The sequence below is a fragment of the Myiozetetes cayanensis genome, unplaced genomic scaffold, assembly GCF_022539395.1.
Source record: "Myiozetetes cayanensis isolate MyiCay16 unplaced genomic scaffold, myiCay2020 scf4, whole genome shotgun sequence".
Classification (NCBI taxonomy): Eukaryota; Metazoa; Chordata; class Aves; order Passeriformes; family Tyrannidae; genus Myiozetetes; species Myiozetetes cayanensis.
Genome location: NW_026087631.1, coordinates 10,284,779 through 10,300,787, shown reverse-complemented (window position 1 = coordinate 10,300,787; position 16,009 = coordinate 10,284,779). Strand labels below are relative to the sequence as shown.

The 16,009-nt window shown below is 35.7% G+C and overlaps 1 protein-coding gene across 6 annotated transcripts in view; it reads right to left on the bottom strand.

Annotated features, from left to right (window-relative positions):
* Positions 1 to 16,009, bottom strand: part of LINGO2 (leucine rich repeat and Ig domain containing 2) — a 490,471-nt gene that overhangs the window by 310,627 nt on the left and 163,835 nt on the right. For all 6 annotated transcript variants that reach the window (XR_007630550.1, XM_050329379.1, XM_050329377.1 and 3 more), the window contains one exon: positions 4,579 to 4,656. The gene's annotated coding sequence lies outside the window, so the exon portion shown is untranslated. The remainder of the gene's footprint in view (positions 1 to 4,578; positions 4,657 to 16,009) is intronic.

Below are 16,009 nucleotides of genomic sequence, written 5' to 3'. Positions count from 1 at the left end.
TCAGAGATTATTCATGCATGTGTATTATAATGTAGATGCTTTAAACCTGAGGGGATTTGCTCTTTTTATTTACACATCGTATTGTATGTACTTATAGTAATTTTAACAGAACTATTAAAATTTTCCTTTTTAGACTGGAGAACAGCAGCTTCCTATCTCAAAAGCATAGGAGTTATGATAGTCTTTACTTATTTTTAGGTAAGCAGGCCTGGTAACCATCAGAGATATGAGAAACCTTAACTACTTATATTATCACACCCCTGGATAAGTACTTTTAAAAATCTAGATTCATGGAATAAAGAGCAGGAAAACATAAAATCATGCAGAATTTTTTTTTTTTTTCCTCTAAGAGTGCTAAATGTTATAAGTTAGTATAAGAATTTAGACAACTCAATTCCAATTAAACATTGATAAATTTATTAAGTAAGCGATAATAAAGCAAAACAGCGCTGGGTGGCCTGGAGGGCAGTGCCCTGCCGAGGCACACACCGAAATGAAGTCAGTGTCTCTTTTTATACATGTTCGTGGTTCTTAAGTACATGTTAAGTGGTGTCTGGCATTGGCTTTTCGGATGTAAATTTGTTTGTTGCTTGAGTTCGGTGGCTGGGTAAGTGGTAGTCTGGTATTTGTCAGAGATGAAAAGGTGCAGTTCTTATCAGTTGTTTATTGACACTTGCTTGATTAGCAAGCTGTCTGTGAAACTCCTCTTGTTTAATTACAACAAAAAGTTTCTGACTCCCTCATACACATAAGATTTTACAAACAAAGTTAACCCTTCTATTACACTAAAGAGATTTATTTTTTCTTCAATATAAGATTCAGGGAAGTTACTCAAGAAATAGATCCTTAAGCACAGAAATATGAGTGAATACAGAAGATTTTTGAATAATAGTTAATAATTTCTAGACAAGTACTGCATTGATACAATGTTTGCCAATATCTGGTAATACATAAATTACCCAACACCCTGGTAGGCTGAAACTGAGGGGTTGATGCACCAGTAAAAATCAGTTCTTATAGCAGTGATGGTCAACACTAGGAAAACAAGTTTAATAGGCAGTAATTAATCTTTTCAGAAGGAGGAAAACAAAAGACACAAGGGAAGAAATTTACTTCACAATAATTCTCCAAACCTTTTTAAAAAGCGAATGTTCAAATTACAACTCTAAACCTTTTGGCTGATGAAAAACATCTCATTACCCCATACAACATCATCATCATAAAGACAGATTAATCTATTCTCACTGTCAGTAATGTATTGCTAACTCCAAACTGAAGATTGGTGTTTTGCTATTGAAATGTCAATGTCAAAAATTGCACATAACTCATTAGAATCACTGGCATCTTCAGATTTAATTACACATACAGCCAAAGGAAGCCCACTAGGTCAGAGGTGGTTATTGTGGATAAAAAATCATAATAAGAGTATTTTGGAATAAAATTAAATATCTTTTTTCAATGGTATTTTAAAACATCACATTTATTTTTTTTTGTCCTTTCTATCTTGCTTAAGATACCAAATTATCATACATGACGCAGAAAAACCAGCTCATGCCTGCTGCTATGTCACATAGATGATTTGGAAATTTTACTTATCATTTTCACCCTCACTTCTTTAGCTGCCATTGAGCCAAATGTATCCCTGTTCCACAAGTGTTTAAGTACGTGACTAACTTTTCATTAAACACAATGCAAAACATAATCATGAAAATTACTATTAAGTTCTTGTAAAATTATGGCTTTAGCCATCAGACTTCTGATTGCTAGTGCTTTCCCATTTCTGCTGGGTTTGCAAACTCAAGATAGAAGAGACCTATGTAACACAACATGAAGTGTGGGGAGTTGCACCAGCACCACTTTGAAATGCAACACTACCCACACTTTTCTGGTAAGTCTGATTGTTCAATGACTTAGCATCTGCATTGTGTGGAAATCATTGTGTTTGGGCTCTTCATCACAGCTGCAAATTTTCTGCCATTTCTAGTAGTTAAAAGAGACTTGGCAAGACAGGCCAGCTACGGGAGACTGGTAAACGACTCAAACAATGGGTCATTTGCAGAGGCAGCAGGGTGCTTTGCTGGGGCCAGGTTTGCATCCCTTAGCCAGAGGGGAGGAGGAGGAGGGTTTGGGTGTGTGGTGACAAAACCTCTGATCTGCATAAGAGAGAAGGGTTGAGCAATCACCACAGGAGTTTACAAGCTGGGTTTTGAGCCAGATAAGGGAGAAGGCTGATAAGAAGCAGACCCTGTGGAGGTGGGATAGTGTTTCTTATCATGGGAATGTCCTCCTTTACACAACTGGCTCAGTTGAAACACCTCTCCCCGGGGAGGTATCAGGACATTCATAGGTAGGCCTGAATTTATCCATCCCTTCTGATGGAGTATAACTGGCTCAACTACACTGCCATGAGAATCAGCTGTCAGTTCTTAGAAGGTGGAGCCCCTGGTGGTCTAGGGGGTAAAGGCGCCGCGCTATCACCGCGGAGACCCGGGTTCGATTCCCGGTCAGGGCCACTCCCGGGCAGGTGGGGCTCGTTAGCCCTTAAAGGCAACCCACCTACGTCCTAAGGACCTCGCTGCCACCGTCCAAGCTCGCTTGGCCCCGGCAGATGAACCTTAGGATTAAAGGGTGGGCTCAGTTCCGCGCACACTGTGTCTCACCTAAAAAATCCAATGCGCAGGCTGGAAGGTGGAAAGACCTTCCCCGGATCTTCGCTCGCGAAGACTGGCCATTATCTTAGAAGGTGTCATAAACCACCAAAGACCCCCAAAGCACCCCGAGACTCATTTCTGGGGCCTTCCACGAGAGGCCTACTCCTGATTCACAGTGTGGTAACAGAGAGTGGAAACTCCTCTCTCCTTCCCTGGGTCAGGTACTGGGTGTTATATTATCACCCATAGAACTTTGTGTTCTATGGGGTTCCCAATGGCGACCACTGGAAGTGGAAATTACTGCTACTAAGTCTTGATACTGGATCCACGGGAGGTCAGATCTTTGTATTCTTATCCTCTCTTTCTTTCTTTCCCTTATACAGTTTCTTAAGGGTTATTTTTATGCTTTTATATTGCTATATTTCTATAGATAACAAAAACAGCTACATACCTCTTTTCCATTGCAGCCAAATTGTTCTAAAATAAAACCTACATATACATGTATGTATATATTATCTACATCTATGTATATTTTATATATATATACACACACACATATATACCTATAAACACTGATCATTCAATGTTGTTTCACTCTAATCTGTCCCAAAGGATCTATTAACCACTCACCTTCAAGGGCAGATCGTAACACCAGCCACCCTTGTTCTGTATTTACAAATGGCTTCCATCCTCAGAAGGAGCCCTGAAAGAAATACTGCTACTTTTTTTTTCCACAATCACCAATAACCATCTCATAGCGTGGTTTCACTCACAGCAAAGGCTGATTCATTTTTTTTTCCTCACTCTGCTTAAGAAATACAATATATTTAAATGCACAGCTTCGGCGTTCAGCTTGTTAAACAAATGCTGAAGAGCAGAACATTCACTCCCCCATTTCAGGTGCCAAGAAGGCTGCTGATTTTATTTTTCAAAGGGGCCAATTTTCCACTTTGAACATACAGCTAATAGTGGCACTTCTGTCAAGAGGGGGTAATTCTTCTGCTCAGCACTCCATTTAAAAGCATGAATTTGGAGCAGCTTTTGCATAGCTTCTGGTTCAATTCTTTATGACATATAAGAGGAGAGTTTTTGAAAACTCTTTTTTTCAGTATAACTAAAAGATCCAGTTTCAATGGCAGAGTGACTAGAGAGGAATATTCTTTCCCCCAGGCAACTAAGACAACTTCAAAGACAAAATTCAGGAATGGGACAAAGAAAGTGTCAAAGGAAAGAGTAATATTGAGCTTAGACCCTTAACCAAAGCCAAGGAAGGTATTCAGGGACTTATTTCTCTCTATAGAAACAGTAGCCTTCCATGATAATGTGATTAATTCTCAAAACAAGCCAGTTTTTCTGAGGTATTTTTAAACCCTAGAAAATTAAATGGTCCAAATATATAACATGACTACCTTTCCAATATCATTATTTGAAACCTATGTTTAGGAGCAATCATAAGAATCTCTTATTTTAAAAAATGTAAAGCAAGACTGTAAACATAGCCAGGGATCTCAAGAATCACCTTCAGTCTTCTTCTAACAAAACCATCAATATACATAACATCACCAATAAAGACTCAATACAGAGACTACATCTTGAGACAATAAATGCATTCACATCATCTTAATTGTTCTTTCACTCAGATTGATAGCAATTCAGGAGCAATAGCCCAGAAACTCACAAATAACCTAGATCTTGGCATACTTTTACTTTCTTCTTGAGGGGGAGGTGTATTTGTTAATGAATCCAAAGGAACTAATTGCATTTATTTTAAGTTGCAAGACTATTCTAATACAATTCACTACTAAAAGGGTAGATGAAAGCCTAAGCATGGGTATTTTCTTTAAAACCTAGAGGTATTATGAGGTCATTTTAGACATCTGAAACTATAATAGCATACAATTACAGTCAATTAAAATGGAATATTTACCTTGCAAACCAGTTTCCACAGATACAAGCAGGAAAGACAAAGAGTTCTGCCAAGTTTTCCAGTTCCACTGCTCACTTACTAGAAAACAAAAAGAAGAAAATATATTTAGTCTTGTCAGTTTTACTAAGCTTTTTGAAATGGTGATGTTTTCAGTGAAATGCCTTGAGATGTTTTAGAATGATATTTAGCTCTTATAAAAAAGGAATGGAAAAGATTGTCAGAGCCATAAGTGTGTCTGCTGAGATAAATATGGTTAGAGGCTACTGAAACCTCCTAATAACACCAAAAAATAGTGTGCACTCGCTGGCACTCAAGGGGAGCAAGAAGTTGTTGCCTACATTAGATTAGAGAGACATTTACTAAAGGATCTTAAGATGAAGCCAACAAAGCATTAAAACTAGAATGGAGACAAAGAAAAAAATTCTCTTCAACAGCAGGATTAAATACTCTCTGCTGGTGGTGGAATTCAGCACCTCCACAGATTTCTCTGTCCATGTCTCCAACTCTGCAGTAAGAAAGGAGATTTTTAGAAACATATTGTTTTACCATATTGAATTAAAATCTGAACTTTCCATTTATTTTCACTGGACACATGAAAAAACACGTCTTACACAGTGATGGTTGAGAAGTTAACAAAAGTTTGGAACTGTGTGTGTTTCAGGACTAGAATATGCCTAAAAGAACTACAGATTATACGATAATCCAGAACTGTGCTATTTCAAAATTAATCTGAAAAAAAATACTAGACTCTTCGAATCAACATGTCCTTATAAGCTTCTCAGAAAAACAAACCAAAAGAACAAAATTATTCATCTTCTTGCCTCATGGAAATGACTTTTCCAAGATCTTCCACAATGGTTGAAAAAAGACGGCCCTACGTGTCTACAAAAACCACATCTTGATCTGATAGAGATTATTCCATCAACAAAACCAACCAAATAAAATAAAAAGAATGAAAAATATTAGTTAAAATATTCTTAGGATATAATAATCATGGAATCATAGAATCAACTGGGTTGGAAAGGACCTGTGAGATCAAGTCCAACCCTTGACCCACTACCACCATGAATAACACTGTAGTTATAGGAAAGATCAGATATTACAAGCAAATACAAACTTCATGAAGAAATATAATGTTTTATCCAACTTATTCAACTAACTTGCTATGTGGTTTACAAATATATGAGTTAATTAAATGATTTTATATTTTTTATATTTATATAATTTATATGATATTATACATGTTTGTCATGAACAAATTAGAAGGACCAATAGCTGAACTGCAGAATGAAACTACAACATAAGGAATTTATGCAATTTGCTGAAGGGGTCTTGGAAGGCAGTGATGAGGTGCCAGCACTCCAGAGAGTACTGTCTCCAATAAACACAGTTGCTTCCCTAGAGAAGAAGTTGGGTGGCCCATTTGCCAAAGCAGTAATTTTGACATGAGATTTGCTACAGTTCTCTGTTATCTCCCCAGCAGCAGATAATTTTCAGTCAGCTTCTTTTGTGGGGAACAAACCCCAAACAAACCCAAAAAAGAAAAAGGAAACAAGACCAAATCCTCACTTTTATATAGCAGTTTCTTGTTTGGTTGGACTTTTGGTTTTTTGGTGGTTTGTTTTTTTTTTTTTTTCTAGTAATGCAGGTCACAATGGGATGTAACTGAAAATATTCTACCTTTGAAATAATTAGTTTGAGAGAAGGGACAGATTAGGCAAATTTTCTAGAAATTCAGGTCTTGGGCTTCTGGACCTGCTTTATGCAATTTTCTTGGCCTTCTATTGTTCTGTAGGACCTGTATGTTTGTATCACAAAAAAAAACCCACCAAGTATCCTCCACCCTCACCCCATTGCTTAAGTGAGAAGATTAAAACGTGCAGGCAGAAAATTTGCCATGGAATTTTTTTGAAGCAATTGTTATGGAATAAAAACTTTAGATTCCATTATTTTGCTGAAACAAGAACACTCCAGACTCTGAATCTGGAAAAGCTTAAACATTTTCTTCTTGATGGAAACTCAGATTCATGCATAAATCCAATTGTACTGCTTTTATTTTTGCATCTCCCAGAGACAGTGAAATATTTTGAAATTCCAATACTATCTTCTATTAATAAAGATGTCAAATTATTTTTTGAAGAAATGAAAATAACTAATGATACAAGAAAACAGGAAGAAAGAACCACTAGGACTGCATTTTCTGAATGTATAAGACTGACAAAAGAAATGTTCTGTTAACAGGCAGAACATTCCTAGACAGTTTATTTATCTTTATGATGAAATTATAAGAAATGAAATAATGAGAAATCATAAGAAAACACCCAGCAACTGATAGATATAACCCTGAATATAGATAAGTTGGGCATCAAAGAAAGTGAAGTTATGACTAGAAAGGTGGAGGGGTGGGGTGTGGGATGAGGGGAAGGTGTTTTCTACTTTGTTTTTGTTTCTTATCAATCTACTCTATTATTAACTGGCAATAAATTAAATTCATTTTCTGTAAATTGAATTTGTTTTGCCCATGGCAATACTCGATAAATGGTCTCCTGGACCTTAGCTTGACCTTTAAACTATCTTACCTAATTTTCTCCCCCTGTCCTCTTAAGGAAGGGGAAAAGACCTCTAAAATCATCAAATCCAACCATTAACTGAGTGCCACTATGTTCACCACTAAACCATACACCAAAATACCAAACCCACACATGTTCTGAACACTTCCAGGGATGGTGACTCCATCACTTCCTTGGGCAACTCGTTCTACTACTTGATCATCCTTTCCATGAAGAAATTAACTTCCTAATATCTAATCTGAACCTGCCCTGGTGCAACTTGAGGCCATATCTTGTCATCCTGTCTTGTTATCTGGGAGAAGAGGCCCCACCTCACTACAGTCTCCTTTCAGGTAGTTGCAGAAAGTGATAAAAACCCCTCTGAGCCTCCTTATCTCCAGGTTTAACAAACCCAGCTCCCTCAGCCACTCTTCATCAGCTTCATTGCCCTTCTCTGGACACACCCCAGAACCTCAATGTTTTTCTTTTAGTGAGGGGCCCAGAACTAAACAGAGGTTTTGAGGTGGGGCCTCACCAGTGGTGAGTGTAGGGGGACAACCCCTGCTCTGGTCCTGCTGGCCACACTTTCTGATACAAGCCAGGATGCCATTGGCCTTCTTGGCCACCTGGGCACACTGCTGGATCATGTTGAGCTAGCTTAGAGTCAGTTTTTTAAAAACTTATATGAACTAGCTAAGAAAAAACTAAACCATGTTGGTCACAGATATCACACTCTCCCTGACAGAAAGAAATTGGTATTGAAGAAGTTAATTCAAAAATGTCTGCTGCATGCTGAAATCTTCAAACAAGACCTTTGAGAGTCAGCTTTAGCAATAGGTAATAAAACTTTCCAAAACTTTGCTGCTTTTAGTACAGTTGGTAAGTTGTACCAGACCACTGCAACCTATAGGCACCTCTTCTCCTGACTTCATTCCACTCTTCCCAGGTAAGAGGAGTTCCAGATCAAGACAGTGGAAATGTAGCTTTGTGAGGGTAGACATTTTTCTGAAATACTCACTGCTTCCTATGTGGAGTTAAAGGGCATACTGTATTCTCTAGATATGTAATTGCGTATTAGCATTTCAGATTACTACACAAGAAAATACTGGAAATAGAAATAGAAAAATCAGATGTTAAAACTGACACAGCTGAAAGTACTGAGTTTAGGTTGCAGAAGAGGTTAAACTTCCTATGGAAAAATCCTAGGGATACTTTAGCACTGAATTTAGCACTATTGCAGCTGTGGAACATTCAGTGTTTCTGCCATGATGAAGCATGGGTAAACATCTGTGAGAATTCACATATACAACCAGAGGCAGCACTGGGGTTATATGCTCTTGAGGACCTATAAAACTTTTCTCCCATAATCTTTTCAATAATTTCCAATATTAAACCAGTAGAAACTGGATATAGTCTTGGGTTTACACTTTATCATCTGATCTAAGATATATATCCCTCATCACTTTATTTCTGTTATCACTAGTGATCAAATATGAATAAAGGCAATATTTTCAGGTTTAAATTCATGAGAAAAATGGAAAAAAAAGATGGTAAAACTTCCCTGTTCAGCTATACTCGAGTTTTATCATCATTCATTACTCCATTTTCTATTTGAATGATTATGCATGAGATTTTTGAAAACTAAACAATTTCAGACTTTTTAATTCAAATGATATATTATCTCTTTTCCTTTCCACAGAGCTCATACAAATTTATTGATGCTTTTGTTCAAAGTCAAAATATGGAGGCATTCTGCAATAAAATAATTAAATTCTGTCATTCTCTTCATTTTTCATAATCACAGAACCTTCAATTAAAATGAATTTTGACTAAGTTTAATGTTTAAGAACCATTACGAGAAAAAGTGATGTGAATTAACTTATGGTCTTTTTAAAATCCGTACTCCCAAACATTTATGTTTTATGACTTTAGAAAATTATTCATTTTTCCACTGGAAATCAAAGTAATTTGTCACTATCAAAATGTCAAAAATAACATGCAAAATTAAAATTATAAACACATGAAAGCACAAACCCTTCACTTCAGGATAAATATCAAAGTGTGACCTGATTAAAACTAATCAGATAATCACCTGACTCTCTCAGTGTTTGTTCTCTGCAACCAACAGCACTCCTCCATAAAGACTACACAATTGTTGGTTTGATTCCTCTTCATACCCCTCAAGTGCTCCCCAGGTTTACAGCCATCTACCAAAATCTTGTTACACATATCTGGAAAACCAGAAGGCAGTTTTGTTATGTCTTGACTATATATACATATATATATATATATATATATATATATATATATGTATATATGTGATCTCTAGCTTTTTATTTTAATCTGTACTATTCCAAACATAAAGGTAACTAATATAGACATATGCCTCCTACTCAAATCTCTCATGCATCCCATCCCACCTCCTTGCATGGTGGATGAAACACTGTTTGGTGTGTTACACATCAGCTATTAAGAATTCCCTAAGGACAGACAAATATTCTGATTATTTCTTTACAATGAAATGATCAACTCACTTCCAATAATCTGTAACATCAAAACATATCAGATGTGTCCTCTTACAGTTGTTGAATACTCCACGGTGACCAATGTTCTCAGAATCACCCTTAATTTTGTTTAAAATTTTGGACACATTTAGGAATAAGTGGTTACAATAGCTGAAATTACTACATTAATCTCTTATCAGAAATCATCTCATTTTATCATGGATAGTGGGTAGACATACAGTCTTTTATGAACCAAGACTTGATAAAACTACATTAAATAACAACTCAAAATCACCAGAGCTAGAGATACAGACCAAACACGTCACACTGAATGGGAAAAATACAACCCAAACATCTAGAATGCTCAATACCCACTTGCACCATTTAACATTCAGCTATCACTCTTAACTGTAAGTTTCAATTGTGAAGTTGAATAAACGACGTTTAGCGGACTGCTTTATTTTGTTGCATGATAGTTAATTCAAAGAAACCACTTTTTAACAGAAAAAAGAGAGTTAATGAAATTGCATGGTGTAATAATGGACTGTTGCAACAGCTCATTTCGTAATTTTTCCTTGCGTTCTGACAAAGTGAAGGAATAAGCCCTTTATTTTCAGGAATGTTTCCCATTTCAATCAGGTACTTGCTGGGACAGGAAGAGATGAGAAATTACAAGAACAGTATGAACTTGTTTGAGAATAAATCCAATAGTACTCTTGTATTTTCTGCAGGTGAGCATAATCTTTGTTTTTCAGGTGCCACCCACCCCTCTTTTTTTGCCTCTATTATTTACAATAGCAACATTGCTTTCCAAGACATAATGCTAGTTTCTTGCGGAAAAATGAGTATTTTGCTTTTGGTAATTCAAAAGCAAGGATAACCTACTGCCAGAACTTAAGGATAAGTTCATGATGAAAAAAAAAGGAAAAAGAAAAGTTTAATTTCAACACCACCAAAAAACAGATGTAGTACCTAGTCACAACACTCAGCATGAGACAACAAATCCTAGAGTAAAGGTACGGTGTTAGATTTGGTGGTTAAGCATGTTTAATCTTTTGTTACTCGAAGCTGCACTGCATCATTTCTATGCCTGGAAAAGATAAGAAATATGCTGTTTTCTTCAGCTATGGATACACAGAGCAGTTTCAGTGCCAGTGGTACGGCTTGACAAGTGCTGCTAAAATTCATGGGGATTACCAAAGGAGGAAGAACTAATGAAGGAATTACTTAGCTTACTGTTTCTCTGGCTTACTCTGAAACGAAATCAAGTTGCCTCTGAGATTTTCTCTTTCTCTTCCATACCCTGGATTTATCCCTATTCATAGTCATATACAGAAACAGGAACCTGAATTTAAAATGTTACACCTATAAAATAAATCTCCAGCATGCATACATAAGAGTTACTACCTTTTAGAGCTGTAATTTACCTGCAACGTAATTCATATCTTTTTGCAATATAAAAGAAAACATGGGACTGTCACTATAACTAAATCAATTTTTTATGAAAGTTCTTACACTAAGCAAAGCGCTGTTTGACCTTGCAGTTGTAACTTGATGGGTGATTGAAGTGCAGACCTGCTTCATTTTAGAGGACTGTGTTTATAAAACACATGACATTCATCTTCAGATTGGTAAACTGCTCTCTTGCACTTAAGGTTTTCAGTAATCTTGGCAGAATTGTAATCTGGAAAACAGTACCAACACATTTATGATTTCCTTACCCTTTGGCAACATTACTTTCAGGATAAGAGCTTTAGCAGCAAATATTCTGTAACGTAGTCAGAGCTTGGTGAAGCTAGTGAAGCAAATCAAAACACCCTAAACTCCAGATGCTTCATTTCATGAATTTACCCCAAAGCAAACAGAATACCATCTGGGCATACGAAGCAAAAAGATAAAATATACACTTAAAGTAGCCTGTGCTTGTGAATACAGTGTGTGTAGTTTGAGCCAACATACTAGGAATTAGAAATGTATTCCACCTAAATGGTATTTGAGATACTAGTATCATGCTGAGCTGATATTTTGGATAAAATATAAAATGCTTTAAGTCAGCTGATAAGTACTCCAAGGAAATAAAGAAAATGACCCAATGCTACTGATAGTATCCAGACTAGTGATTTATTTTTCCAATTATTATTCACAATTTCAGATATTTGGAAAACATATTGAGGTTATTTAAAACACATTACTTAAAAGAATTAACTGTAACTGCCCAAACAAATTGAACTCATTTCCCTGAGTGGCTTTTACAAACCCTCTTCTTATCTTTATAGAGGTTAAAAGCTCTCACTATAAATACTTCCATATCATAGAAAGATCATAAAATCTTTCTCAATGACTTCTACATGTATGCACATCACTCTTCTTGGCAAACTGAAGGTTTTTCATAAGGTTTCTAAAATGTATTATGAAATTTTGGACCTAAAAAGACCATACAGAAAAACTTCCACAGGTTCTAGCTTTTAATATTTTTTTTTTCCACAGAAAGATATTTAATTGCAGACAAGAATCTGAAATGTCAGGAATCATGTAGACTGAAAGCTTTCATGTACTTTTATACCAGGGATGTGCTTGTTGTCTGCAACACAGGGCAAAATCAGTAGCAAATACTGTCTGAGGAGTGAACTCTGTTCAGGAAACAAGATAGCTGCATTTTTCCTCCACACAAAAACTCACAGCAGTCACTTTGGATGCAGATATTTTCCACTGTCTTGCCAGATAAAGAAGACAAGGGAATCCTGACACAAGGATGGAAAGGCTTGAGGCAGAGTCACTTAACCAGTTGACAGATTTGTTACTGCAAGTACACTGGGTTCGAGCTAATTCCACTGGAATCTCTACCACTTACCAGTGTTCCAGGTGCTGTCTTAGGGAAGGTACTTTCTGTTTGGGGTATGCAGAGATTCCATTCATATGAGATCTCTATGTTCACAGTAATACAGTTCCTGCAAATTCTCTGGTGTTCATGATGTGAACACTCCTCACATTCCTGTAAGAGGCTAGCACGGTTCAAAACTGGCAGAGTTTTGATCATCTCTGCAGTGCACACTGTGGGTTTCTTGAGTTTTCAGTTTACGTTCATTACCTTTAGCATAACACAGCATGAACATGAGTTTAATTCTGCTGGACTCAGATACTAAAATGAAATGCTGGAGTTTCTATTCTATGCTAATCTAAGACCCCTTCCATTTTTTTTTTTTTAAATACTAACATAATTTCTACTAGAGATTATCTACTTGTGAACTTTTTTTCCCCTTATTTTCAGCAAGTTCTCAGCAATTATAGTCTTTTCTATGATTGTTCAAAGTCCCTTTGAACTTACAAATTAAATGGACTACCAGAACAGGTCTGGAAAAGTCTATAGCTTTCAAGCCTTGTGGAGACAGGATCACTACACCAAATCCACAATCACATTCCCTGACTTTAGAGAGAAGGCTATGAAATTGAGATTACAATCTGAGACAGAGCTGTAGACATTTAATGACACCAACTGGCACAGAAAAAGGTTCATGTAATAGACCCTGTGATACCACAGAGATTGACTCCCACTATAATTTTTAAGCTGGTTGTTGCAATATGAAGCTTGATGGGCTGTGACTCTATAGCTACAGTGTCTGCTTTCTTCTAAAATTATGAGAGAAAAGAAAAATGCAAAGGATAGGCATGACCTATTGAAAAAATGTAAGTAAGCAGATGACAGTCTTCCAAATTTATCAGCAACTAAAAGAAACAGAATGAACTCTATGGCATCTTACAGTAGAACTGAAGAATTTATTCTTTAACTGCAAATGGTGTCTCGGAATAATAATAATAAAAAAAATAAACAGTGCCAAAAAAAATCTATTTGGAAGTTTAATTACTCTTTTTTTTTTTTTTTTTTTTTTACAAAAAGATGAAATTTTTACCAAAAATATATGTTTCTTTTCAGGTCATCAACATCAGCTGCCAGTGTTAAATTAAAATTAAATCTTTCTTCTTTAAAAACTGTACTATGTTCTTAGTGCTGTATTGATCTTGTTTCCTGCTATTTTCAGTGAGCAAAACATTTAACTGTCCTCCATTAGGTACTAAGGGCTATTTAACTCCTATAATGAAACAAATTTGTCCAAAGGCAAGTGTAATCCAAAAAGTAATCTGTTCACTTCTGGAATGTAACCAAATCAGAATTGAATTGCCTTCATGGTGGGAAATACAAACTAACACTTAGGTTAAGTAAAAAGAAATGTTCATTTTAATTCAGTGAACTAAAGCATTTGGATTCCAATTAAAATTAGTTAATACATATTTAATTTAAATTTTAGCATGGAAAGCTCAGAATAATAATGGATTGACAAATTTTAATTTTTTCAAGAAAGAATTGCTCTGATTTGACAAAAAATTATTCTCTATTAAAAAATCTACAACCATGTCTTTGAAATAGGATTAACATTTCCAAACGTTCACAAACAGAAGTTCATATTTTACAGTATATAACTTCAAAGACTGAATTCAGAAAAGAATATGTTATGTGCAATGATATTTATTAGAAAAAGATTTGGTAATCAGAACTGAAATTTTCAAGTGTAAAAAAAGGTTAACAATATTAGGTTAATAAAATTAAGAATTATAACTCTCTAAGTAATATGATTTCCTTGATCTGCACATATCAATTTCTTCACACCATTTGGCTTTGTTAAACTTTCTTCAAATCATGTGAATATTTGCTTGCAATGATTTAAACCACTAGTACATTTCATTTTTTTCTAGAATGAAGTCAACAGTCTAAAAAAAGTGTTTGCAACACTAGGCAGAGAATAAGGCATTTTAATATGAGATACAGCAGACAGTATTCCAAGTTAATATTCCACTTTTACTTGGCCAGGTAGATGAACCAGGTGATATTAAAGAGGGTTCATATCTTAGAAAAATAACAACTGGAAGCAGCAACTGGGGTGTAAACAGGATTTTCACTTTAAGAGCATCTGGATATTGTGGCATTTGGAGGGCAGAAAGAAACATGGAACGCAGGTGTAACCCTGGAAGAAATAACCTGTTACAGCTATTTCAAGAAACATTGCAAAACTATTTTTTACCTCCTTTGCCTGCAAAAGGGTCCTTAGGGACCCTGTCCTTAGGGTTTTTACACACTTGGAATATTTTGGGAGAAACAGGTATTCTCCACATTTTTAATATCTGAATACTTGGGGACAGCAATTGAAAGAGACACCATGCAAAGACCATACAGAAGACAGACCACATTTAGCATTCATGATGAACTTGAATCACAGGCAAAATTTTAGGTAAAGAACTGCTAACTGGCATTTTTTTAATGCAAATAAATTAGTAGGCTTTATATTTTTCTAAAAACATTGGGTTTGTTTGTCTAGTCTCCCGTAAAAAAATGAGTACAAGAGACTTTCAACAATGCATTTAAGTTTTATGGCTAAATACTAATAAGCAACTATTTTACTAAGAACGGTATTTCATTAATATTATTTATGCACCCATTGCTTATCATGCATAGAGTGAAAATGCAGGGTGATACATCTATGTCCTGTCTGTGCTGTAGTCTTTATCACTGTACAATGTCAAAACCAGAAAGCACATAACCATCACAGAGAAGAAGCTAAGCCATCTGCTTAACATTTGCATAAGTAAAAATAAGTGGTTTTATGCTGCTGCTGTATTTTCTACCACTATGCCTGAAAAGCTAATAATACTGTCAGTATGTCTCAGACATCTGTGTTTAAAACAAAATAACAATTAATTTCACAAAATATCATTGTGCATTATTTTCCCTATGACAAACAAACATGGATTTATTAGGTTGTAATGATTTGGGTAAAAAACAGGCACTCTCTTTGTGATATATTTTTTAATTGTTTGCAAGGATAACAACTGTGATTGGCTTCTCCACATTGCCTAGAAGAACCAGAAATGAGCTGAGACTCAGTGATTGACACTCCACAGTTAAGACTATCTTTCCATAGCTAATAAAGCCTAACAAGAAGCACTGTTGCTGTTCTATTGCTGATTTGTATCAGCTGTGATAGGAAGCAGAACACTTAGGTAAGGAATGACTCCTTTTCAGACAAGGTCATATTTTCCAGAGTCACAATGTAACTAGACACTTCAGAAGCTTGTTTAGCAGCATAGGAATGACTCAGAAATGCAGGCACAGAAAAATACAACCCCCTTTTTCAAGTATATTCAGTTAATATAGAAAATGTTTTAAAATACAATAGAAAATAGTCTTACTGACTTTTGCCAAATCTTAATTATAGAGTCCCATTATTTTCCATAATTAATTTACAGTTGAATAGTGTCTCTAAGAGGACATGCAAATCAGAACTATGATGCTGCGCAGAATTCCAATCATGCTTGAAAGCCTATAAT